The sequence below is a fragment of the Megalobrama amblycephala genome, linkage group LG1 (genome assembly GCF_018812025.1).
Source record: "Megalobrama amblycephala isolate DHTTF-2021 linkage group LG1, ASM1881202v1, whole genome shotgun sequence".
Taxonomy (NCBI): Eukaryota; Metazoa; Chordata; class Actinopteri; order Cypriniformes; family Xenocyprididae; genus Megalobrama; species Megalobrama amblycephala.
This window is the reverse complement of record NC_063044.1, coordinates 53,006,891-53,031,790: the sequence shown is the minus strand read 5'-3', so window position 1 is coordinate 53,031,790 and position 24,900 is coordinate 53,006,891. Positions and strand designations below refer to the sequence as shown.

The 24,900-nt window shown below is 37.9% G+C and overlaps 1 long non-coding RNA gene across 10 annotated transcripts; it reads left to right on the top strand.

The window, feature by feature from the left end:
* Positions 1–1,212: 1,212 nt before the first annotated feature.
* Positions 1,213–23,887, top strand: LOC125274453. Of its 10 annotated transcripts, none has more exons than XR_007186257.1 (10): positions 1,213–1,579; positions 1,683–1,725; positions 1,802–1,874; positions 1,956–2,059; positions 2,209–2,257; positions 8,304–8,571; positions 8,657–8,759; positions 8,923–9,011; positions 19,326–19,494; positions 22,808–23,887. It is a non-coding gene; the product is annotated as an uncharacterized LOC125274453 (long non-coding RNA). The 10 variants fall into 10 exon arrangements; XR_007186255.1 differs by having other exon boundaries at positions 1,653–1,725; XR_007186253.1 differs by having other exon boundaries at positions 1,683–1,874.
* The last annotated feature ends 1,013 nt before the right edge of the window (positions 23,888–24,900 follow it).

Sequence of the window (24,900 nt, the reverse complement as noted above, 5' to 3'; positions counted from 1 at the left end):
ACTGTTATTAAAGATGATTTGATTGGCCTGTACGCCCCTCCTGAGGGACTCGTCCTCTCCTTGTTGAGTTTTGACCTCTTTACAGGCTGAATTTAAACATGCAAGATGGCGTCAACACGCCTCTCGTCTGTTCAGCCTAAGATTTGGTGTTAAAGGTGCAATATGTAAGAATTTTGCAGTAAAATATCCCAAAACCACTAGGCTAGTGTTATATATTTTGTTCACTTGAGTACTTACAATAATCCAAATATTTGCAATTATTTGTAAATGGTGAGAAAATTTCCGCGTTACCCTCGGTTTCCTGGAAACGCCAAAGATGCTTTAATATTTACATGTTTTAATAGACAAGGGAACAACTGTTTTGATATATTTATAGAGAGAAAACTAATTGTTATATAGCTCAACACGTTTAGGCGTGTTAAGCTACACCTTTGTTTTGAATAGGCCTCTAGCGGACAGAAAATATTACATATTGCAGCTTTAACGGCCATTGCATACAGAAAAAAAAGTGATTTGAAATGCTAAAACAATAGCTGTAGACAGTGTTGAACATGAGAGTATGGTGTGATTTTGTTTTTTTCCGTAGTGGATCAGGTTTATATTTAATGTTATGTTTTCACAATAAAAAAAATAACGACTTTTAAACGATATCTAATGATGGCTGATTTCAAAACACTGCTTCGAATCTTTTCTTTTGAATCAGTGGTTCGGATCGACTGTCAAAATGCCAAACTGCTGAAATCACATGACTTTGGCGCTCCGAATCACTGATTCAAAACAAAAGATTCGAAGCAGTGTTTTGAAAGTGTTTTGAGGATTAGTCCACGCCTTCCCTATTCAACTTACGGAACGAACGCGGCGCCAGTTCAGTTTTTTTCCGTAAGTAGAATAGGGAAGGCGTAGGACATACAGCGTAAGCTTTTTGAAGAATACGGAAAGCGGAAGCACATCCACATCATTTGTTTATGTAAAGCTATACATTTATATTTTTTTCGAAAATGACCGATCGTTTCTCCAGATAAGACTCTTATTCCACGTCTGGTATCGTTTAAAGCCCTTTGAAGCTGCTCTGAAACTAATTTTGACCTTCAACCGTTTGGAGGCCATTGAAGTCCACTATGGAGAAAAATCCTGGAATGTTTTCATCAAAAACCTTCATTTCTTTGCGACTGAAGAAAGAAAGACATGAACATATTGGATGACATGGGGGTGAGTAAATTATCAGGAAAATTTTATTTGAAAGTGAACTAACCCTTTAAGAGTTGAGGTGCGGTCACACACCCTTGCGCGGCAAAATTTCGCGGGCAAAATCCAGTCACTCCAATAGGAATCTGCGCGTTCTAGAGTTTAGCATGAGGATGAAAGTTCCACACGCAGATTTCGCTCGTTTTTACGTTCGATTTCGCCGCGTTGGGCGACGCTGCTTGGTTTGAAAGAGAGTTCTTTGTGAGCTGTGCCTTATCGATTTCTAACAATGGACCTTTTTTGCCTGCGAAATGTCGCTAATGCGACCGCATTTTGAATGTGACATCGTAACTCCTTTAGACGCTATTAGTAAAGTGAGCGCCAAATGAATGGGGTATGTATGAACACAAAGATATTTTGCTTAAGCTATATACTTAATATATACTTAATTTGAGCTTTATATGCAGTTTAGGATGAAATACTCTTCTTTATGGCAGCCTCAGACAACAGGAAAAGGCAGCAGTAGACTGAAGATCAGAGGTAATGCTATAGGATAGAAAGCGAGACAGTGGGAGGTAAATTAAGCCTCTAATGAACACATCTCACTGGCATACAGACGTGGGAGGTGTTGCCATGGCGACCGGGAGCTGAGTGATGCTGATGAGGAAACGAGAGAAGCAGAACCTGAGGTGTGTGTATGTGTGTGTGTGTGTCAGACGCTAGCATCGGTCTCCATCACACCTATTCAAATGTGTCTCCTCTAAATAAAGCAAGACCTTGAGCTGAACTGCGTCTGGTAGTTCATGACAAACTCACATCTGATGCAGAAGTGACTAGATGTCTCTGGCCACGTATTGAAAGAAAAGTCGGACAGGTATCAGACAGTTTTATGCATTGAAATGTTTTGCTCAGCAGTTGTAAAAGAGGAACTTTCAAGCATGAATTAAAATGATCAAAATGTGAATATATTTAATCTCAAGTCGTTTTGGAATAACATATTTCTCATACGATTTCTTTATGCAGATTTCCAGTATATGTGGAATAGAAGACCTACATTTGTCAAAATGAGCAAGTATAAAACTGAGTACAGTACATTGAAGAATGTATCCCACAATGCAATATGTTTGACTTGAAATGTGCTCAGATTTGGGAAAATGGTGAATTAATGCAAAATGGGTACAAAAAAGTGCACTGAAATGAAATCTGAATCGGAAAAATACGGAATGCAAAGATATAAAATGCTTTACATTTTGATTCATTATTGGTTCAAAATCATTTTATTGATTTGAAATACTGAGAATATTAGTTTATGCAACCTATAACTACTATAGCCAACGTTTTATTCTATCATGTAGCTTTACATATATACTATATAACAAATCTAAACTTACATTTTCGTAAACGTAACTATTATCGCACAGCTCTGTATATAAAGTTGGATATACAGTACATCCAATTTTACCTGCATGGATACAGTATACTCATGTGAAGCTATATATATTATCTCAGTTTTACATATAAAATTGTATATCCAACTTTACCTGCATACATACATCATACTCATGTAAAGTGACACAATACTAGCTAATCTCAACTGCTTGATTGTTTATCGCACAGCTCTAATCTGCTAAATGTTACTATAAAAAGGCATTAAGATATTATGATAGCATAAATATTAACATCATGATTTTCTGTAAATCTGCTCTGAAACAATGTCTATTGTGAAAATGAAATTGACTTGATTTTTTACTTTTTCAATCTGCAATTTTGTGATTGGATATAGTCTTTTCCTGATAGCAATAATCTCGTTACAGACCCCTGTAGATCCTCTCGTAGTGCTTTAAGAGCTATTTTATCCTGAGACTAATCTAGATCCTCTACTAGCCCACAACCCTGTTTCTGACCCCTGACACACAGGTCATCGAGGGATCTGCCACAATCTGATTATCTTGCTGTTGTTTTGCTAACAAGCTTCTTGCCAATTTAGCCAAACATTTTCAGTATACTGGGTCACTAAATTTAGGTAGTCTCTATGTCTGTAGCTGAGGTTAATTTTTCATTTTCAAAAAAGTGCTATGGTATCGATACCATGGTAATAGCTTTTTTGTGGAAATGTGCCATTTTCAGTATTATACTTACATTTAGTTGAGGTAAATCTGTCAAATCTATATCTGATCCTTTTTACTTCCAAAAATGAATCATGCTGTTACTAAGGCATTATGAACATGGTACCATGGTATTACTATGGTTTTCTTGTTGTTGTTGGGTATTTTTTTAGTATTTGAGATCAATAAATTTATATCTGTCAAGGATACATGAGGTTTTCACTTTCATGAAAATGTGTTGTGGTATTGGAAAATTGGGGTTTTCTAGTCACTACATTAAGGGAAAGTTTTTCCTTAGCATTTTTCACGTACAGACGACAATATTGTCAAAATGTTCCCCATTCACATGGATCCACAAAAACGATATAAAAAAGCTGTATTATTCATGCCAGTTGGCGTCGTCACTTTGGAAAGAAACACTACATGCCTATGCGGTGTTGCCAAGTCCACGGATTTCCCATGTAATTGGGCTACTTTGACAATGTTGCCGCAGGTTGTTTTTCATGTCCGTGGGTTGAAACGGCCTCAAATAACATTATATTTAGCACCTGGAATGCAAATTATACCAGGGGAACCCCACCAAAAACACAGATTTTACCCCCCGGAATGCAATTTTTACCAGGGGACCCCCACTGAAACGTGATTGGGCTAGTTTTGAGTAGCAATTGGGAGGGTTTTGTTGTGAAAACATGGCAACCCTGCGCCTATAGACTGAACACATAATTAGGGCTGCCCTCGACTTAAGGTTTTTCTGGTTGACTAGTAGTCGTTCATTTCAAGCGATTAATCAACTAATCGCATGTTTATTAATAAACATCATCATAATAAATTATCATAATAAAGAACCTTTAATGCCTACATAGCTTAATCAGCATTCAAGCGCACGCATAAAACTTGCCACAGCGCACCGGCAGAAGTAATGATTATGAGTGTGTCGGGGGAAAACAGCAAAGAGGTATCTTTAACATTTTAATAATTAATTGATAAACTAGTATTTTCTGTATTTTGGGCTGCAGTGACGAAGTTGATGATGCTCATCATCTCCGCAGTAGTGGACATGCCAATATGCACATTTCATAATGGATTACATTACCTGAGAATATTTGTTTTCCATTTGAATTGTTTCATTTAAAAGTAGACTTTTCGCTTTCTCTAGATATATTTTTCATGTCTATGAGGCAAGCTTACATAGAGTTTTTGTTTTGTTTTGCACACTCAACTTTACAGAGAGAGATGGCTGAAATCTCTTTTGCTTTTTATTATTTTACAAAAGTACATTGTTTTGTTGTTATTGTGAGTGCACCCTAGTAATAGTAGACTCTTCACAGATTCAAAAGATGTATTACTCTTATCTGTATGACCAAAAATGACGGAGTATTTTAAGTGCAAGTGATCGCACCGGCGCCTCCATGTTAGCTGTCATGCAGTGAGCATGCTACTATTCAGCTTTCCCACTCCGCAGAAACACTTGAATAGCCCACATTTTTATAGGTTAAAAAAGTCCCTGTAAAGTCAATTCTGAGAATTATTTCTAAACACTTTATAAATGTTACAAATGTATTGCTGAAACACATTACAAAGACTGTGAATTGTGTAATGCTTAATTGTGAAGTTAGAGCATTAAACAGTTTTTTTGCTCTGCTCAGGATTTTTTGGGCGGAGCTAAAACGGGGGTCTGATGACGCACTTGGACCCCCGAGCATAGCCCCTCCCCGAACACTATATAACTGTCGATGACGCACCGAGCGTGGCGCCGCCTCTAACTCTACAGCGGTTCACTCGCTCAATCTTGAGTGTCATTACAATTATTCAGCCCTTTGCACATTTAGCTAGTAATGCCTTCGTCACGCAAATGCATATTACATGGTTGTTATAATATATAATATGCTCGGTCCTCCTTATTTAAATTTCCTAAAACGAATGATATGAAGGATTCTAAAGTGATCGTTCTACACCGGCTAATTTTACAACTTTTCATCAGATAATCCGCCTGTTTTTGGTGAATGTGACTGAACAGACCTCGGCCCCCCTCCTGCCTCGGACCTTCCTACCGTCCCACCGATAACCGATGATATATGGGGCCGGACAGAGTCTCTCCCGTCCCGGCCTTCATCCTCCCGTCTCGCGGCACTGTCATTTGTCGACTCTACAACAGTCGGCAGTACGTGCCCAATGAGTGTAAGTCTACTAAAATTTGCAACCCTCTAAATGATTCTTTTTATATGCATCAGTATGATTGACTCATTATTAGACTCAAGTCAGTTGAGGCTGCAGCTCTCGCGGGTGGGTGTGGTTTCAGCGCCGACAGTGGACACGCCCCAGCGTTTGAGAGCACTGCCTATTTTTTCGAGATTTTGATAACTTATTTCATTTACTTGCAGATTTTTTTAATCATTCAAATTTGGCTGGGTGGTTAATAACACATTTTTCTGCGGTGTGACAAACTCAGAACACATACTTTAAAATGACTTTACAGGGACTTTAACGTTAAAGTGAGCAGCCATGTAAAGTTGCTACTACTTACAAGTTTCAGATGGTAAGCCATATGTACTTTAATTACTACATAGAACCAGCTGTTAACATCCTGTCAGTCACAGACCGTGTGAATTCACCACTTCCTGTGGATTTTTTCTCTTGCACTTTGAAACCCGTTTTCAAAAGTTTGCATTTTCAGGCCCCCTAAACGCCATTGTAATGTAAATGAATGGCCAAAATGCATAAAGTTTTTTAGTTGAAAAGGGTGTTGTGTAAACCACCCCTTAGTTTACGTATATCTGTTTGCAAAACTGAAAAATTCATATATCTCTAATAAATTATAGGAATAGATTTCTCAAGAAATCTATAGGAATAGAATAGTCAAGAAAGTTTTCCACAAATCAACATTTCATGACAATGATTTATTGAGTAACTGCTAATTGATGATAATTCCCCATGAAAATCCTAATAAATAGTAATGTTTAGTTGGCGTTCTCGTCCATATATTGAAGCCTGAAGTGGTCGAGAGCGTGTACGTGCTGCTCCGTCCTCCTCCACAACAACACACGCTCAACAATCATAACCGCTGACAATCGCTCCAGTGTTTATCAGCTATTTTCAGCAGTTAGCTCGTTGATTGATCCCTTGTGATCCTTATTTTGAAATCACAAAGCAGAACAACAATCTCTTTTGTGTTTGGAGTGTGTAAGTCTGTGTAATTCGGGCCCGTCGAAGGTCCAAGCTGGCCGTGAATAGATTACATTATGAAAGAGACTCAGGTTAGCTTGGTTGGGATCAGCTAATACTAACTTACACCTGTTTTTAGCTCTCTCTGCTGCTGTTATGCACTGAGTGCAGGTGGTGTGACTGGGATAAATTTGTGTTTGTGTATGTTCTTGGGTCAAAGGGAAACGGGTGAAGATGCAGGTCCTCAGACTCCCTCAAGGAGGCGCTCTGGAGCAGCATATGTGTGTTAGAGCAAATCTGCAAACAACTTGGCCTCTATCTATGTCAGACTCCAGGATGTAAATGAATGTATTTCTCACTATTCTGTGTCTGTCGGCTTTCTCGTCCAGTAATGCTGGTGTGCCGACGGCAGAAGAAGTGAGTTTACGGAGAGTGTGTCATTAGAAAACTGTTTTCCATGTAATCAAAGTGAATATTTAGATGCCCAAGCACCATAAATGTTTCATAATGTACATATACCAAGTCTTCAAAAGTCATATGATAACTTTGTGTGAACAAGACACAAATGTATGTCCCACATCTTCCACATAAGAAAAAAAAAACAGTTTGGTAAATCATAATTATGACACCAATTATAACTGTGTCATAACGATAGTATGTCAAAATTAGTTCATTAGAAGTTGTTAGAAGATGAAAAGTCATAATTATGATGACACATAAGTCATAAAATTGCAACTTTTTATCTCATAAATTCAACATGTTTCAAATACTTGTATCATTATTATGATTTTTTTTTTCTTATATGGTGGTACAACTTTAATGTATAATTAAAGGATAAGTTCACCAGAATAAAAATTTCCTGATAATTTACTCACCCCCCATGTCATCCAAGATGTTCATGTCTTCGTCTGTCTTTCTTCAGACAAAAAAAAAATTAAGGTTTTTGAGGAAAACATTCCAGGATTTTTCTCCATATAGTGGACTTCACTGGGGTTCAACAGGTTGAAGGCCAAATTACAGTTTCAGTGCAGCTTCAAAGGGCTCTACATGATCCCAGATGAGGAATAAGGGTCTTATCTAGTGAAACGATTGACCATTTTCTAAAAAAAAATCTATAAAAATTATGTACTTTTTAACTACAAATGCTCATCTTGCACTAGCTCTGCGATGCACCACGCATTACGTAATCACGTTGGAAATGTCACGTGTGACGTAGATGGAAGAAAAATGCCATCTCAATTTCTTCTCCAACTTCAAAATCATCTGACACTGTTGTTTTATCTTTTTCCATTTGACTTAGTCTTTGCACGTTTGCTTTGTAGACACTGGATCAGTACTTCCACATACGTCACGCGTGACCTTTCCAACGTAATGCGTGGTGAATCGAAGAGCATTTGTGCTTAAAAAGTATATAATTTTTTATCTTTTTTTAGAAAATGACCGATTGATTCGCTAGATAAGACCCTTATTCCTCGTCTGGGATCTTGTAGAGCTCTTTGAAGCTGCAGTGAAACTGACATTTGGACCTTCAACCTGTTGAACCCCATTGAAGTCCACTATATGGAGAAAAGTCCTGGAATGTTTTCCTCAAAAATCTTAATTTCTTTTCGACTGAAGAAAGACAGACATGAACATCTTGGATGACATGGGGGTGAGTAAATTATCAGGAAAAATTTATTCTGAAGTGAACTAATCCTTTAAACGAAAATCTTTCCATCTACTTTGGTTGTGTGAAAAACAGAAGCTCTGACATTATAAATAAGCTAATATGAAAAGGGAATGACATGAGGGTGAATAAATGATGACAGAATTATAAATTATGGGTGAACTTGTCCTTTTGTGCTGTTGCAGGTTATTTGGACCCATTTTAGATGGAGTTTCTGCAAACTGAACTTCATCAAAATCAGCCTGAAGCTCCATGACCTAATGTTAAATGTTTCCACTGTCTCCATGTCGCTCACAAACGCTGAGTCACAAGGAGCATATTGTGACTCCTGAGATGACATTTTGTCATATAGTGTCAATTTGACCCAGTAAAATCTACACTTGATTCAGTGTCCAAATGGAAACATCATGTCAGCTGCCAAGCTAAACTAAACCAGACAGATAACTACCTGAGGTGCGTTTTTTTGTTTCCTCACCTTATGAACACAATGCCAGTATGTATTTGTGTTTAATTTGTTCTCGCAATACTTTTTCTGCAGAAAGCCTTCTAAATTTGGCTCTTGGTGTTTGTGGAAGGATTTTTTATCTTTACAGCTATTATTCTCGCCATTGGTTGAGTTATTAGTTGACTCAAGAAAACAGGTCAGTATTGTGAAAGCATCACAGAGACATTCATTGACATGACAATACTCTTGTTTATCAGTTTTACCCAGTTTATCAATGCATTATTTAAAAAAAAAAAAAAAAAAGAAATGTTTCACCCAAATGTAATGACTACTTCACTTCTAAAACAACTTTATTTTAGACTGACGACATCTAGGCTGAACAGACTATTGGATAATGTTAACCAGTAGCCGAATATCTTCAGGAGAGAAGTATATCGACCCCATCCTGGTACAAAACAACCACTTTTCACCATCCAATCTGTTCTTAATTTGGAAAATCAACTCCTGTTTGCTGAATATCCCAAACATGTCTCATTAAGGAAGTAAAATAGGTTATCAATACCATTACATGTCATTTATAACATTACACACCCTCTAGTAAGATCATCGTCCAGTCCTTTGCATGTAGTCAGATCAGTTTCTGCATGACTTGGCACAAATCAAGATTTTCCGCTCTTCGAAGCAAGTTTAATGTTTAGCCATCTGTTATCAGACCAACATAAACCTACTCTTTGCCAGGCCAACTATTCTAGTTAGTAGATATCGCAGGTTTGTTTGTGTGGAGTTTCTGTACCGGCTCTCTAATCGATAAGCGTGCGAGTGGAGACATCTGCGTTTCCAGACTTTAATTAGACATTAATGGGAATGTAGTGCCAAACGCTCGTACAAACACACTATCCTTCCGTCTTAGCGCAGGATTAACAGTGACTATTGGAAGCTCCAGGCCACATTTTACATCTGTAACGCACACATCCGTCATAAACACCTGCGTCCCTCGAGGTCTGACAGCTGAACACGGGGTCTCGAACTTGCTTGTCACGGAAGTCAGTTGCACATGCAGTAATGAAGTTGAGTTTTCTGCAGAGAGGGTCAGAGGTCAACACGAGCGCAGGGTCACACAGGGGGCAGCTGTTACTGTAAAGATCATCTAAACCGCATTGTGTTTTATTCTTTTATGCACTGTAAACCCTAATGCTCAAAATAATTCATTGGTTTGAGTAGGGCAAACTTAAATTAATCTAATTAGTTCAGTCAAAATTCTTTCAAGTTCACAGAACTGATATATTTTAAGTAAACTAAACTGGATTTCCCAGCATACTTTGCCCATGACACTCAAAAGGGAGAGTAAGTGCTAAAATTAAGTGTTATATAATGTTTTTTTTGTGCAAGATTAATGTTAAGTGGGAGATTTAGTAGTGATTAATGTTTTGTTATGCTAATTTAGAAGATTTTCTGTTGTTAGCATTCAGTTTTTCCCACTTCACTTGTTCCTTGAATTTGCCTTTTTTTCCTGTTTAATTTCTTTTTTATTCATCTTTCATTTTGTTGGTTGTTTTTTGTATTTTGATTCTGTATTTTTTTTTTTCTCTTGTCTTTCTTTTCATTTAGTTTCATGTTGTTTTAATCTCTGCTTTTTATTTCTTTTTGATCATTTTCCTTTTTTTTTAGTCTTTCCCTTATTTTGATTTGCTATTTTTCACTTTACGGACTATCTTTTTTTCGATTTTTTTATTTTAATTATTTTGTTTCATTTTTTGGTTATATTTTTTAACTTTTCTTTTGTTGTTTTTTTGTTTTTTTGCTCTTTTTTTGCTGTTTATTCATCACTTTTTTATCCATTTCTTTTCTTCATTGATTTTGTATTATTCTTTTTCTGTGGTTTTTCCATTTTTGCCTGTTTTTTTCTTTTTAGCCTTTCCCCTTTCCTTTTTTTTCTTTTTTGTAATGCTTTGTTTTTATCCAAAACAGATAAAATGGTTCCTCTTTATTTATATATTTCTTTTGTTCTATTTTGTTCTTTTTGTTTCTCTTTTGCTGTTTTTATTTTTGTCTCTGCATGCTCTTCCTTTTTATTGTGTTTTCTCTTTGCTTCCTCTTGTTTAATTTCCTTCTTTACATTTAAATTTATTTTCACCTCTTTTTGCTTGAATTTTTGCTTCTTTTCATACACTTTCAGAAAAAAAGCTGTCAGAGGTGGTACATTTTCAAAAAGTACACCTTTGTACCTAAAGAGTGCATATTAGTACCTCAAAGGTACATATTGGTACCAAAGTTGTACATATTAGTACATAAACGGTACATATTAGACCTTTTTAAAGCCAATCACAGACATATCTGTTGAACACGTGAACACAATGGCCAATCAGAGATGTTTACGAATTCGCTCAACAGCGCTCAAAGCGTCACATTTTTAAAATTCAGTAACGACTTGGTATCGAAGTCTGTACTTTTGACAACACTAGTACCATCTCATTGTTGGAAGGGAGCATGAAGAATCATTTTCACACATGAATTGGTATGAATTGGGATGTGCTAGAGGAGACTTTACAGAGTGCTCACCTCTTGCATTGTCAATACAAGATCTTGACCAAAAAATGATGCACCTCTCAATGGAAATAAATGTTGTGATGTTTTTCCATCAAGAGGTACATCAATTTTTGGTCATGATCTTGTATTGAAAATGATTCTTCATGCTCTCTCAACCATTCTTTCACAGTTTTAACCTTGATGAATCTTGACAATGTCATCCTGGAATATGGCCATGATGGTTGTTTAAAGGTGCCCTAGAATTAAATATTGAATTTATATTGGCATAGTTGAATAACAAGAGTTATTTATGTTTAAAAGACCTCCGAAGAACAGGCGAATCTCAACATAACACCGACTGTTACGTAACAGTCGGGCTCATTAATATGTACGCCCCCAATATTTGCACATGCCAGCCCATGTTCAAGCCATTAGACAAGGGCAGAACATCTGGATCTGTGCACAGCTGAATCATCAGACTAGGTAAGCAAGCAAGAACAATAGCGAAAAATGGCAGATGGAGCGATAATAACTGACATGATCCATGATATCATGATATTTTTAGTGATATTTGTGAATTGTCTTTCTAAATGTTTCGTTAGCATGTTGCTAATGTACTGTTAAATGTGGTTAAAGTTACCATCGTTTATTACTGTATTCAGAGACAAGAGCCGTCATTATTTTCATTATTAAACACTTGCAGTCTGTATAATAAACACATCTTCATTCTTTATAAATCTCTCCAACAGTGTGTAATGTTAGCTTTAGCCACGCACCATAGCCTCAAACTCATTCAGAATCAAATGTAATATATAGTATATATTCAGGGTTTGGTCGAGCAGATGTTTTCTTGCGTGTCAGTCATCCTCGCAGGTGTATTCTGGGTCTTAGAAATGAGCAGTCTAATTGCTTCATCACGGTGGTGTGTTATGACTGTGTTTGGGTCTCAGTGGAGCTGTTGTCAACAGTTTCTGTTTTCCAGGAAGCTCTGGCTGTAGATTATGTTGTAATTTCAGCGTGATAGACAGAATCATTTAGACAGACTGTCACCTGGACGCAGCTGCCCAACACCTGTATGCAGGAGACTTTAGCTTGGCAGATGTGGTTTCCATTGAAGCAGCCTCAGTTTGGTGCAGAGAGATTTCATTTGTTGGACCTCAAGAGATTGAGATAGTGAGAGCATTGCTGAATCTTGTGTTCTGGAAATATTTTTTGGTGTAATCTTTAACCCTTTTTTCCCCTTTCTTTTCTTTTGTTTTTGCAATTTGACAGATATATCCCATCTTTGTTTGCCTCTAGGCGGAGTTTTTGCATAAATGGGTTTAAAAGTGATGCTCCCTATAAAACACACACTGATGGCGTGTTTAATTTCCTTTTTGAGCTATAAAAAGCCACTTGCGTGGTTATCAAGCTCAGGGTAGCTGCAAGCCTCATGAATGAACCAGACTCGTCTAATCTCTGGATTAGAACATCTGTTGGTCATGAACGAAATGCTCTCTTTGAGTCCAACGACATGCTCTCTTTGACCGTGAGTTTTCCTCATCGGCTCAAAGTGTGGTGTGAATGTTATTTAGTGAGACCTTTGTGGCAGAACTAGACTTGGAGTGGCTGAGGCTTCTTTTACGGGGTCCATAGGCCATGAAAGAATATCACGTGTAATACTTATTTGTTTTCATTGTTTTCATTTGACCTGTGTAACATTGTATTCTAATAAGCTGCCATAATTGTAGATACCAACGTATATACCACCCCAGGTTAAAAAAGGTGCAATAAAATAAACTTTATTTCAGTACACTTCCATAATGTACTTAAAGAGCTCTGTTTTCACACTCTAATTTTGTACTTAATATACTAAAAATTATTCTTTAGTACTTAAGATATTCTTAAAAACATCTAGGTGTACTCAACTGAACATAAGTTATAAACAGCAACCAATGATTTATGTTTGGCAATTTTAACCAAAAAACCATTGACAGAGGCGAATTGTGTTTTGTATATGTTTATAAGGCAGATCACTCTTTTTAAGTGACACCAAGGGGACCAGAGCAAATTACTGTTTCTGACATTGTACTTGCGAGTTCACACACCTCTTTAATGTTAAGCATCTTTGGGCTTGTTGTTCCGGTTTGGCTCATAAAGCGATCCAGTTTGTAAATTATTGAACTGTGTGTGTACAGTACAGGATTAAGCAAAATGTGAATTTACAACTGAATTTAGCGCCAGTGTGCATGTGGCCTATAAGTACGTTGTGTATAAAACTGTCTCATAAATGCATCTGCATCTCTACTATTGCATCTCTATTTAGTTAGAGTTTTGTGCAGTAACAAGAGATGAAGATCTGAAGACTCTATATTCATGCTTAGCACAAAAAACAAGATGCATAAAAAACTGAAATTCAGGACAGGAAGTCACCACATCAAAAGAGCGAATTTAGGTGTGTCTTTATGACGCTAATGTGAACGCTACCCTGTTGTTTTGCTCTGTAAAAAGTCATGACTTTGTTCTTGTGGTTTTGTGGCTCTTGTGTTCCTGCGCTTTGACACTTTCTGTGTTTGATAAAGCACTGAAAGGACAGATTATAAAGGTCAGCGGCACAGAGGGTCTCCATCGGGTTACTGGTTCATGCTGTTGCATTAAACACTGACATCTCAGCTGGACTCAAAAGTTCACTGCTCTTAGGAGAACAAAAAGCACTCTACAGTATGTCCTTGTATATTGACAGACAACTATTTTTTTCTTATAAATAGTATGTAACTGAATGCAATCTTCAGTCTAAGTGTGGATGTTCATAGTGTTTTCTCTTCCTGTCACGTCTCTCTAAATTCTCGAGAATTTGCAGTTGAGAATGGAGAAATATTCAAAAACAAGAGGAATTTATGACGAGATCCTGATTGCGTATTTGTCTGATAATGTCTTGTTGTCCAGATGCCGTTCTGTACAAATGCATCAGACACACTATTACTGGCTGTGAAGTTATATGTACACTATCAGTATCACTACTGTTGTTAGCATCTGCCGGACGCCACTGATTCAGGCCACAGACTGTATTTTTCTCTCTATCAGAGATATTACTGCAACAATCAGCTTCGGAGGGCTGGTTTTACCCGTCGGATTCCCTCTTTGAAAATCACATTATGATATAAATGAAGTGAAAGACAAACAGATGAATCATCTTTTCCTTTCCTTTCAAAGGCAGCTCGATCAGTCAGTAAAAAGGAATTGCTTTTATTCAGCTATTTTTAGCATTTCCTTGTGGGCCGTGTCTGCATTAGTGCCGACAGCAGTGCACCAACAAGACAGAAGTCGCATGACCTTCAGAACGGCTTGACGAAAACATTTAATTCAAACATTAGGCTATTTTATTAATCAAAGTGATGTAGATGATCTGGCTGTGACATGTAAACTAACGAACACTTTACTGACCAGTCAGCATCCAGCATCACAAAACTCAACGCTAGCTACACCAGGATTCCTCATATCCAGTCTTAGAGAGTTTAGCTCAAACTCTGATCAAACCTACCTGTGATTTTTCTATTGATCCTGAAGACCTTGATAAGCTTGTTCAAGTGTGTTTGATTAGAGTTGGAGCTAAACTCTGCAGGGCATTGGCCCTCCAGGACAAGATTTGATGAACCCTGGAACCCCTAAGCTACACAAATGAAACTCTGGAAATTTATTCACTAGGTGCTGTTTGGGGAGGATTGAGCAGATAAACAATGAGTGTTTACCAAAGAGTCATTTTGGCAGACTGCGATGTCCTTGACTTATCCATCTCCAAAAATAGTGCAAAGAATCCACAACCTGAGCAAGAACAGCTCTAAATCTACTTGAGCGATTCCATGCCCCCCTTCCCACTGACGTACTGTTTAAATATTTCTTACACAAGTCATTTTTTAATTGTTTAATATCAATAACACACCCACTGAAGTTTTTATAACTCCATTTTATAACCTAGGGAGCTGCCCAGCTAGACAGCATTGTAGGATACAAGGCTGTTTCAAATGGGGTTTCAGGCCCAGAATGCATTGTAATATGTGAATAAGCATCTATAGCAGATTAAGTTAGAGAAATTATTATAAGGCAGCGGCTAAGTGCAAATAGCAATAGATGCTATTTACACAAGTGCAAATAGGCTCTGTTATTGTAAATAGGCTTATTTTATTCAGTAGCTATAATAGGCTGTAGCAGGGATGGGCAAACTCGATCCTGGAGAGTTTTGCTCCAACTCTAATCAAGCACACCTGAATCAGCTTATCAAAGTCTTTAGGATTACTAGAAGGCTGTAGTCTGGTGTGTTTTATAAGGGTTGGAGCCAAACTATGTAGGACAGTGGGCCTCCAGGACCGAGTTTGCCCATCCCTGGGCTCATTAAAACGTACTACTTTACACAATTTGTGTGTGCTTCCATATGTATTTTTATGTTGGAGAACTGTGTACAAACATACACATACACATCCATAGAGTAGGCTATTGTTGTTGACTTCGGAATAGCATAATAGCATAGACTATCTTTGTATGGCAGAAACAGTAAGAGTAGTATGGTATTTCCAATTCAGACTGTCTTTATCCTATCGACAAGCTTAAGTCGATCTTGTATTAGCTGCATCTCATTTCGAAGGCTGCGTCCTCCAGAGTTCGCATTTGAAGGCTGCATACATCACCAAGACGGTCTCATTTAAGAAAATTAACTGTTAGATCGCAAAGTAAAAAAATTGGGTCATTGATGAATAAGGTTTTTAAAAGTGTAAAAAAAGACATAGTGGAGAAATATGAAAAGTTGTATTAAGTGTTAACAATGAGATTATGTGGTTTTTATAATCAATTAACACTGTTTTTGTCATTTTTTACACGATGGACAAAAATTGTCACTAAAAAAGTCATTCGGTTTACCCAAAATTTCTGTTTTACCAAATGACACTTTTGGTTATACCGAATGGCGATATTTTCAAACATTGCTAACAGGCTGATATCAGCTAGCTAGCTAAAGGACAATTAAACATTTTATATTTTAGTTCAAGTTTTTAAAATATTACAACATTTTCCATGTTTTATAGCGGTTGTACCGCATGATCTGATGTTTCGGGACATGCGTATGAGAAAGTGAAAACATGAATTTTTTAAATAGTTAAGAGAGAGTTAATTACTTTGCTTCACGACCATGTGGTCCTTTGCAGGTGTCTGAATGATGTCACATTCTGTCACATGATACTGACCGCATGACTTGATCCAAAATGGTCCCTTTATATTGGTTACTCCGAATGACATCAATGAAATTAATTTTTCCGGACATTCTTTCTCATAACAAAGCAACGACTACTACACATAATTTTAATACCATTTTGCAATATGTTGATATATGATGTTATAAAATCATGCCAGAATAAAAAATACATACATTTATGACATTTTTAGATATTTTAATCACAAATAAAATGGCTGTATTGACCTTTGGACTGTTAAACCGCATGAACTTTTGACACTTCAAAGTCTTTAAAATGCCATAGCAAAAATAATTAAAACCTTTTGGATTCAATAAAAGAGATCTAGTTGTACTACCTTACATACTTTGGATGTCATATCTTTGTTTTTTTATTATTATTAAGTAGGGGTGTGACGAGATCTCGTGGCACGAGATCTCGCGAGACTAATATGTGACGAGATTTCTCGTCGAGGCGAAAAGTAGTCTCGTGATGTTGTTGCCATGACAGAGTGTTAGGATGATTGGGAAAGAATATGCCACCGCTTCGTTTACATTACGCCTCCACTGTCGTTTTGCTTTGTATTTAAATAAAAAACATTTAATTCAGTTGGATAACGGTCGCCGCCACTCCATATTTACAGAGTTACGCGCGATCGCTAAAAGTGAAAGTAAACGCGCGCGCGCATTCAAACGCGATCTCAATACCCACATTTTGAAAGCGGCTCCCTGATGAATGCAAATATCTCTCAATATGAAAGCTATTTTAGGCTGGGCAGTGTAGTTGTAACCATCTCTTAGCTCTGTATCAAAGAAAAAATTGGTCTTATTTGCACTTTTGAATATTGAGAGAGTGCGATTATGGTTGCACTTATTGTAAAGTGTTACCATAAAAACAAATAACAGTTTCTCTTAATCTTATTAAGCACAAACAATAAGGTTTCATTTGTTAACATTAGTTAATGCACTGTGAACTATCATGAACTAAAAATGAATGACTATTTTTATTAACTAACATAAACAAAGATTAATAAATACTGTAGCAAATATATTGCTCATTATTAGTTGATGTTGGTTAATACATTAATGTTAATAAATGAGACCTTATTGTAAAGTGTTAACATTTTTATTTATACTGTTTTCATTTCTATGATCAGTTTGTGGAAAGGAGTTCAGTTAGGAGGTCAAAGGTTGTAGAAGCTCATAAATCATGTACAGTAAGGTCTGAAGAGACTGAAATCATACAGAAGAGAAGTCAGTCAGTTGAGTTTGTGGCAAAACCTTTTACAGTACTTGAGTATTGTTGTCTTTTACTGCATATGATAATTCATACTAAGAAAGTAGAACTGAAATGACATTCATTACGAGATGATTAGTTAAAACATTTCAAATACACCTGCAGAATATTTTTTCTAGTCATGTATTTCGCCATTGAGGATTTCTTAAAAATAGTGTGTAAAAATCTTGTCTCGTCTCGTCTCGTGAACTCAATCTCGAGGCTCGTCTCGTCTCGTGAGATACCCGTCTCGTCACACCCCTATTATTAAGGCCTTTGGACAAAAAAATGACCTGTCACATCATTGACCCAATTACACCATTTTACACCTCAAGAGGAATAAAAGTCAATTTTATTACGGTTACTTTTCTTAAATAAGACATCCTTGATGACGTATGCAGCCTTCAAATGCGACCTCCGGAGGACGCAGCCTTCGAAATGAGACGAAGCTATTTTTGATGCATTGCTGCCTGTAGGCTGTTTCAGGAAGGATGAAACCACAGTTGCTAATTTGGGGGCCATTTACACAGAACGCGTTTTTACTTTTAAAATCACGAGGTGCATCTAAACGCAAAATACATTAAAAAAAAAACGATGTGTCATTTCAAAGACGTGTGCACTGGAACACAGAAACAAGTAGACAGAGAAAGGACTCTACGTTCTTTATTTAATAAGGACATTAATCAGATATTCGTTTCAGAAGGTTCTATTTTTGACGTTAACTGCGCTATATAGCGTGTTTTCATGTCAGTGAGGACAATGACTGACTGATTGATAAGATCAAGGGTAAGCAGGATTTACATAGAATAATATGTCTGCGAACAGGTGTGGATGTTAAAAACACCTGGGCTTGGTTTCTAATGGCATACTAGTTTACTGCTAGGGTCCTCTGAGTGGTTGATGTGGCTTGTGGCTTTTTTTAGCTGGTCATTCAAATTGTTAATAACTAGAGTTTTCCTACCTTGATTTATTTTATATATATATATATATATATATATATATATATATATATATAGGTTTACGGGTTTGTTAAAATCACTACCTATAAGTTTTAACTATTAGAAATAGTGATACTTCCTTTAGCAAATACCATAAAATAGATTAACCTTTTTTGTTTTCTTATCATATTGGATCAAAAAATGGGTCAAAATGAGACTGCAATGAAAAATCATATTGATATTCCTTCTTATTTGTTCAATTTGAGTGCATTGAGTGCACATGTATAGTTTTTCATCCAAGTATTTACGTATACATACATGCATTTACACACTGAGAATAGTATACATACTGCAGAAATAGTGTGAGCATTCTAGTTTGCTCTTTTTGAGCATTGCCAGTGACTGCTGGTGAAAGTCTCATGATGATTTTTTCACAGCAGCTGTCTGTCGGCACACACACACTCACATATGCACTCATGCATCCTGTCACACACTTCCCCTGATGAGGTTTACTCAGCAACAAGAGCTGTCTGCTGTTCCCACGGAAACAAAGCGAATATATGCACGCCGTGACATCTCCCGTCAGCCAATCTGAGCGGCCTTCCTGGATCTGCTCTGAATCTCTATCACGCCAACGCACAGCACTGCCTGAACCTCTCTGGTTACTGTAAATGAAACTCATATCATTCATAAAGTCTTTGTAGTCTAAATTGCCCAGATCATCTCTGTCTTGAGACGTACAGGAGGGATTAACTCGAGAATACCTCATATGACTGTAATGTAGCATCTGACAAAGGGCACTTCCTGTTTTGATTCTGTTTACAGGAGACCGCCGTGGCAACGCTTCAAATATTCAACGCCCATCGCCAAATTTCCAAATTGAATTTGCGACAACATTCTGACCTCAGAGGAGCTGGAAATCACAGAGACATCAGGATGACTACAGATGCACCGCATGAACCCTGGGACAGACAGGCGTCACTAAAAACATACGGTGAACATGTATAGAAAGACGTTTGACAATCAGCATTAAGTCCAGTATACACCGATCAGGCATAACATTATGAGCACTGACAGATGAAGTGAATAACACTGATTATCTCTTCATCACGGCACCAGTTAGTGGGTGGATATATTAGGCAGCAAGTGAACATTTTGTCCTCAAAGTTGATGTGTTAAAGCAGGGAAAATGGGCAAGCATAAGGATTTGAGCGAATTTGATAAGGGCCAAATTGTGATGGCTAGATGACTGTGTCAGAACATCTCCAAAACTGCAGATCTTGTGGGATGTTCCCAGTCTGCAGTGGTCAGTATCTATCAAAAGTGCTCCAAGGAAGGATCAGTGGTGAACCGGAGACAGGGTCATGGGCGGCCGAGGCTCATTGATGCACGTGGGGAGCGAAGGCTGGCCCGTGTGGTCTGATCCAACAGACGAGTTACTGTAGCTCAAACTGCTCAAAAAGTTAATGCTGGTTCTGATAGAAAGGTGTCAGAATACACAGTGCATCACAGTTTGTTGTGTATGGAGCTGCATAGCTGCAGACCAGTCAGGGTGCCCATGCTGACCCCTGTCCACCGCCGAAAGAGCCAACAGTGAAGCATCAGAACTGGACCACGGAGCAATGGAAGAAGGTGGCCTGGTCTGATGAATCACGTTTTCTTTTACATCACATGGATGGCCGGGTGCATGTGTATCGCTTACCTGGGGAACACATGGCACCAGGATGCACTATGAGAAGAAGGCAAGCCGGCGGAGGCAGTGTGATGCTTTGGGAAATGTTCTGCTGGGAAATCTTGGGTCCTGCCATCCATGTGGATGTTACTTTGACACGTACCACCTACCTAAGCATTGTTCCAGACCATGTGCCTTTCATGGAAATGTATTCCCTGGTGGCTATGGCCTCTTTCAGCAGGATAATGCTCCTGCCACAAAGCAAAAAATGGTTCAGGAATGGTTTGAGGAGCACAACAATGAGTTTGAGGTGTTGACTTGGCCTTCAAATTCCCCAGATCTCAATCCAATCGAGCATCTGTGGGATGTGCTGAACAAACAAGTCCGATCCATGGAGGCCCAACCGCGCCACTTAAGGCCTTTGCACACTGAGTATGAAATTTTTGCATGCGTTTTTTCGTTTTCGTAATCCTAAAAATTTGTCATGCACAGAGACCTTGCACACTGAGTCCGATGCGTATTAATGAATCCGTTGCGAAAAAAATCGCAAAACAATACAAAATGAAGTCTTCAAGCAGTGAGCACGATTTAGTTGTCCTCTCTCTTCTTAAAAAGAGAAAAAGAAAGAGGAAATATAGAGTCCATCCAATCCCGAGATTGCATAGAGAGAAAGGAGAGTTCACTTCATCAAGGAGCTGCCTGATTATCCCGAGTGTTTCAAAGTTTACTTCAGGATGTCAGTGCCTCAGTTTGATGCTTTGCTACTGGCACAATCTGACTTTATATTCTGTCTCTTTGTATTCCACTCGTTGTTTGTCATACAGCGCTGCTGCTTTGTGCTGTAGACGACGTGGATCAACTTGTCAGATGGCATTCGGGATTTTAGCGTTCACGTACGGTGGCTCTGAATTGTCAAAACGTCTCTCAAAATCCATGCCACGGATGTGAAAATGCAGAAAACCTGATCCGAATATTTTTTTGACAGACGAACGTTTTGGAGGCGGTGTGCAAACGTGATTGACATAACGTGAGGTCGAATTTATTTTTTAACGTGCGAAAGTTTTGCATGCGAATTTCGGACTCAGTGTGCAAAGGCCTTTACAGGACTTAAAGGATCTGCTGCTAACATCTTGGTGCAGATACCACAGCAGACCTTCAGGGATCTAGTGGAGTCCATGCCTCGACGCGTCTGGGCTGTTTTGAACCAACCTAATATTAGGAAGTTGGTCATAATGTTATGCCTGATTGGTGTATATCACAGCTTTTTCTCACCAATAACCACACATTTATGGTCTGATTGAAAACCAACCAGAGCTTCCATTGTTTTACATCATGTCTAGAGTGGGTCATTTCAATATCCACTCCAGTTTTCTCATCTCCAAATCACATTAAAAGTCCCTTTAAGACAAATCGTTTCACTCGGCAGCCATCTTTGAAATGCCCTTGGTTATCCAAGTACAGCTCCTATCTTTTTGAATGGGGAAACATCAAATTCTCCAAAACTGTTCACTAAGCTTACGATTAAATTTCATTTTTAAAAACACCAATGAAATCTGACAACAACAGTATCTTAAAGCTTGTTTCAATGCACATGTAAAGTCACTGCCTGTTTCTATAGCAACTGAAGCTTATAAGGACAGCTGCAGTGATGCGATGACTTTACTAATCAACGATTGGCTCTTTCGATTGGAGGGCGGGGCTTATTCGCCATACTGGGTTTTCCACTTTATATATAAGAGCGCACCATCTTCCTATATATAAAGTCTTTGAGATTACCTTTAAAAACATGCCAAACCACCAATAAAGTAAAAAAAAATATGAAAAACGTATTTTATTTCGGCTAGTTTACAAGGCAGTTTCTTGTTTTCTTTAACTTGAAGTTCTGAAATAGCTAAAATTATAAATGAAATAAAAGTAACACTTTAGGATCCAGTTCTTACTATTATCTAGTTGCTTATTAGCATGCATATTGGCTGTTTATTAGTACTTATAATGCACATATTAATGCCTTATTCTGCATGACCTTATTCTACATCGCTTAATCCTACTCAGTACCTAAACTTAACAGCTACCTTACTAACTATTAATAAGAAGTAATTAGAGGTATATTGAAGCAAAAGTCATTGTTAATTGTGAGAATTGAACTCTAATCTAAAGTGTGACCGAAATAAAAATGAATAAGAACTATATAGACATGTAAATAAAATTACTGAAACAATGAAAAATATGAAATATTTGCTTGATTTTAGCTAATGCATGTTGCACATTCTGATTGTGGATATCTAGTTTGCTTGCACATCTCATACCAAACTCAAAGATTTGATGTCATGAACCTCACAAGTTCTCACTGCAGCTGTCTGGGAACATGTAAACACAACATATCAGCTGCTGGACTGATATAAACCTCTGACTCTCAGAAACGTCATAAGGCCAACCAGTCAGACTGGAGAAAGCTCTTCACGGTTTTCTGTGACACTCTATGGCATATTTGCTTGTTCTTGTACCAGCAAATAGTTTTGTACACCTGTGCACTGCTGTTAAACATTAAGGACACAAACATCTACTGAAAAGCTTCTTTCTGAGTTGGTTTTAAAACATTAACTCTCTCTTTTTTTCCCCTGTCTGATTCGATTAGCTGCATTGAATGGCTGTGGTGAGGATGAAAGGCTCTTCGTTTCGCTGTGATGTCTTTCTCCTGCATGAATAAGCATATCCCAGCATCTCCAGACCCCCAGGGGCCTCCCGGACACTCTCCCCTGCTCTGGGCCTCCTCTCCTGGGACGTTGTTTTCCTGCCTTTCTACTGCTTTAAATATTATAGCACATCTAGGAAGGTCAAACAAAAGACAGGGCAGCACCTTTCCTCCTCAAAATAAAGCTTCCAATTCGATGTTTATTCTCCAAATAAGCTCTAGGATTTACTCTTTTTCATTTTTCGATTAGAAGTTCAAAATGCCTTTGCAGCGGTATGCTGTTAGTTAACATCACACCATGTCACACCATTTTTTTCAACCATATCAGGGGCCAGTAGCCTATATTCAGAGAAAATTTGTTCTTGAATTGTGCTTGACAGATGAACAGATGTCATTATACATGTGAAAAATCAGTGTGCGTGTCAGATTGTCATCAGTGGGCGTTCTTTGACACCGGTGCTATGTGTGTGTGTGTGTGTGTTTGGTACTGGGAAGACGGGTTCTCAGTAAGAGAGCACAACTGCTCTGTTTAGATAAAACCTAGACACCTGCTGTCCTGCCAGGGCATATCGTTTACTGTACCACGCCTGACACCATGTTTTACCTCCTCGCTTACATCCCAGAGTCAAATTTTATTGCACAGAGGTCACTCAGGAGCCTTTCAGGAGTTTTCAGAAGAAGTCGCCATGTGCTTTCCTATTTAATCTCATTGCTGTCTAGGAGTGACATTTAAGATCTTAAAGAGAAATCATTTATGATTTTCTTACTGCTCATAATCCTAATGCTCTTTCATAACACAAGTTTATCAATGATGAAATTAGTTCAGTTCAGCTATAAGCAGCTCTACAGAAGACAATAGTGTCGTTATTCACTTTGAGTCAGTTTAATGTTGGTTCACAGCCATCTGACAGGAGCTAGTTATTACAGTTAATAAAGTTTTAAATATGGATATTTTTCTTACAAAAACCCATCGCTCCCCTTCAGAAGGCCTTTATTAACATCCTGGAGCCATATGGATTATTTTTATGATGGATGGATGCACATTTTTGGGGCTTCAAAATCTGACTCCCCCTTCATGCCATTATAAAGCTTGGAAGAGTCCGGATATTTTTAAATATATCTCCGATTGTGTTCGTCTGAAAGAAGAAAGTCATATATACCTCAGATGGCCTGAGGGTGAGTAAATCATGGGATAGTCATGGTATTATGCAGTTTTTCTCTGTTATACTGTAAATCGGCAGGTGCATGTTGCTTAGTGTTTTAAAACCTGTTTTGATTTTAAAAGCCGTGTAGTGCATTTCAGCCTTGAGTTACTTTGCCTCGGGTGTGAAAAAGGTATGGTAAAATAGAAGCAAATGAGTCAGTTGTTGTCATCTAAAAGTCTAGAGCTATAAAATGAATGTGGAGAACAGCTCAGTGTTACTGTTGATAATTTGACATGATCCAGGATTGTTAGGTTCTTCAAAACTCATCCTGGAGTCCTCAAACCTGCTCAGGAGCAGTGTATTTCACATAAACAAGATTAAAGTCTTTTTAAAGGTGAAAGTCTGTCCCAGCCATTGCTGCTTTCTTACAAGGGCACTCTATTTTGCTTGCTTGGCTGTTTGCTTTTTTAATGTCATTACGTTGCTGTCTTGATGCCAGCCAATCGCTGCATCGCTGATCATGGGTTTGAGTATCAATACATATGCTTTCCAATGAACACAAGAGCATGCAGTAATATCGGACAACTTAATCCAGATATTTTATTAAATCTGCAAATTCATTTGTAGAACCAAATTAGGCAGTGATCAGTTATCATGCTTAGAAGATCTGACGTCTGGATGTATTAACTGAGGTTCGAAGAATGGACACCAGATCTTGTATGTTGGTGAATTTGAGCACCGTTTTGGGAAATTTTTTGAGATCTCTTCTAAAAACTCTTGTAGACACACGAGAGATTACTAGGGTTTGTTCCGCATCTGAGAAACAGGAGACTTCAGTAAAAAGTCTGTTTTTAGGTCTAGGAAAAACTGATTTTTATTTCCTACAGACTG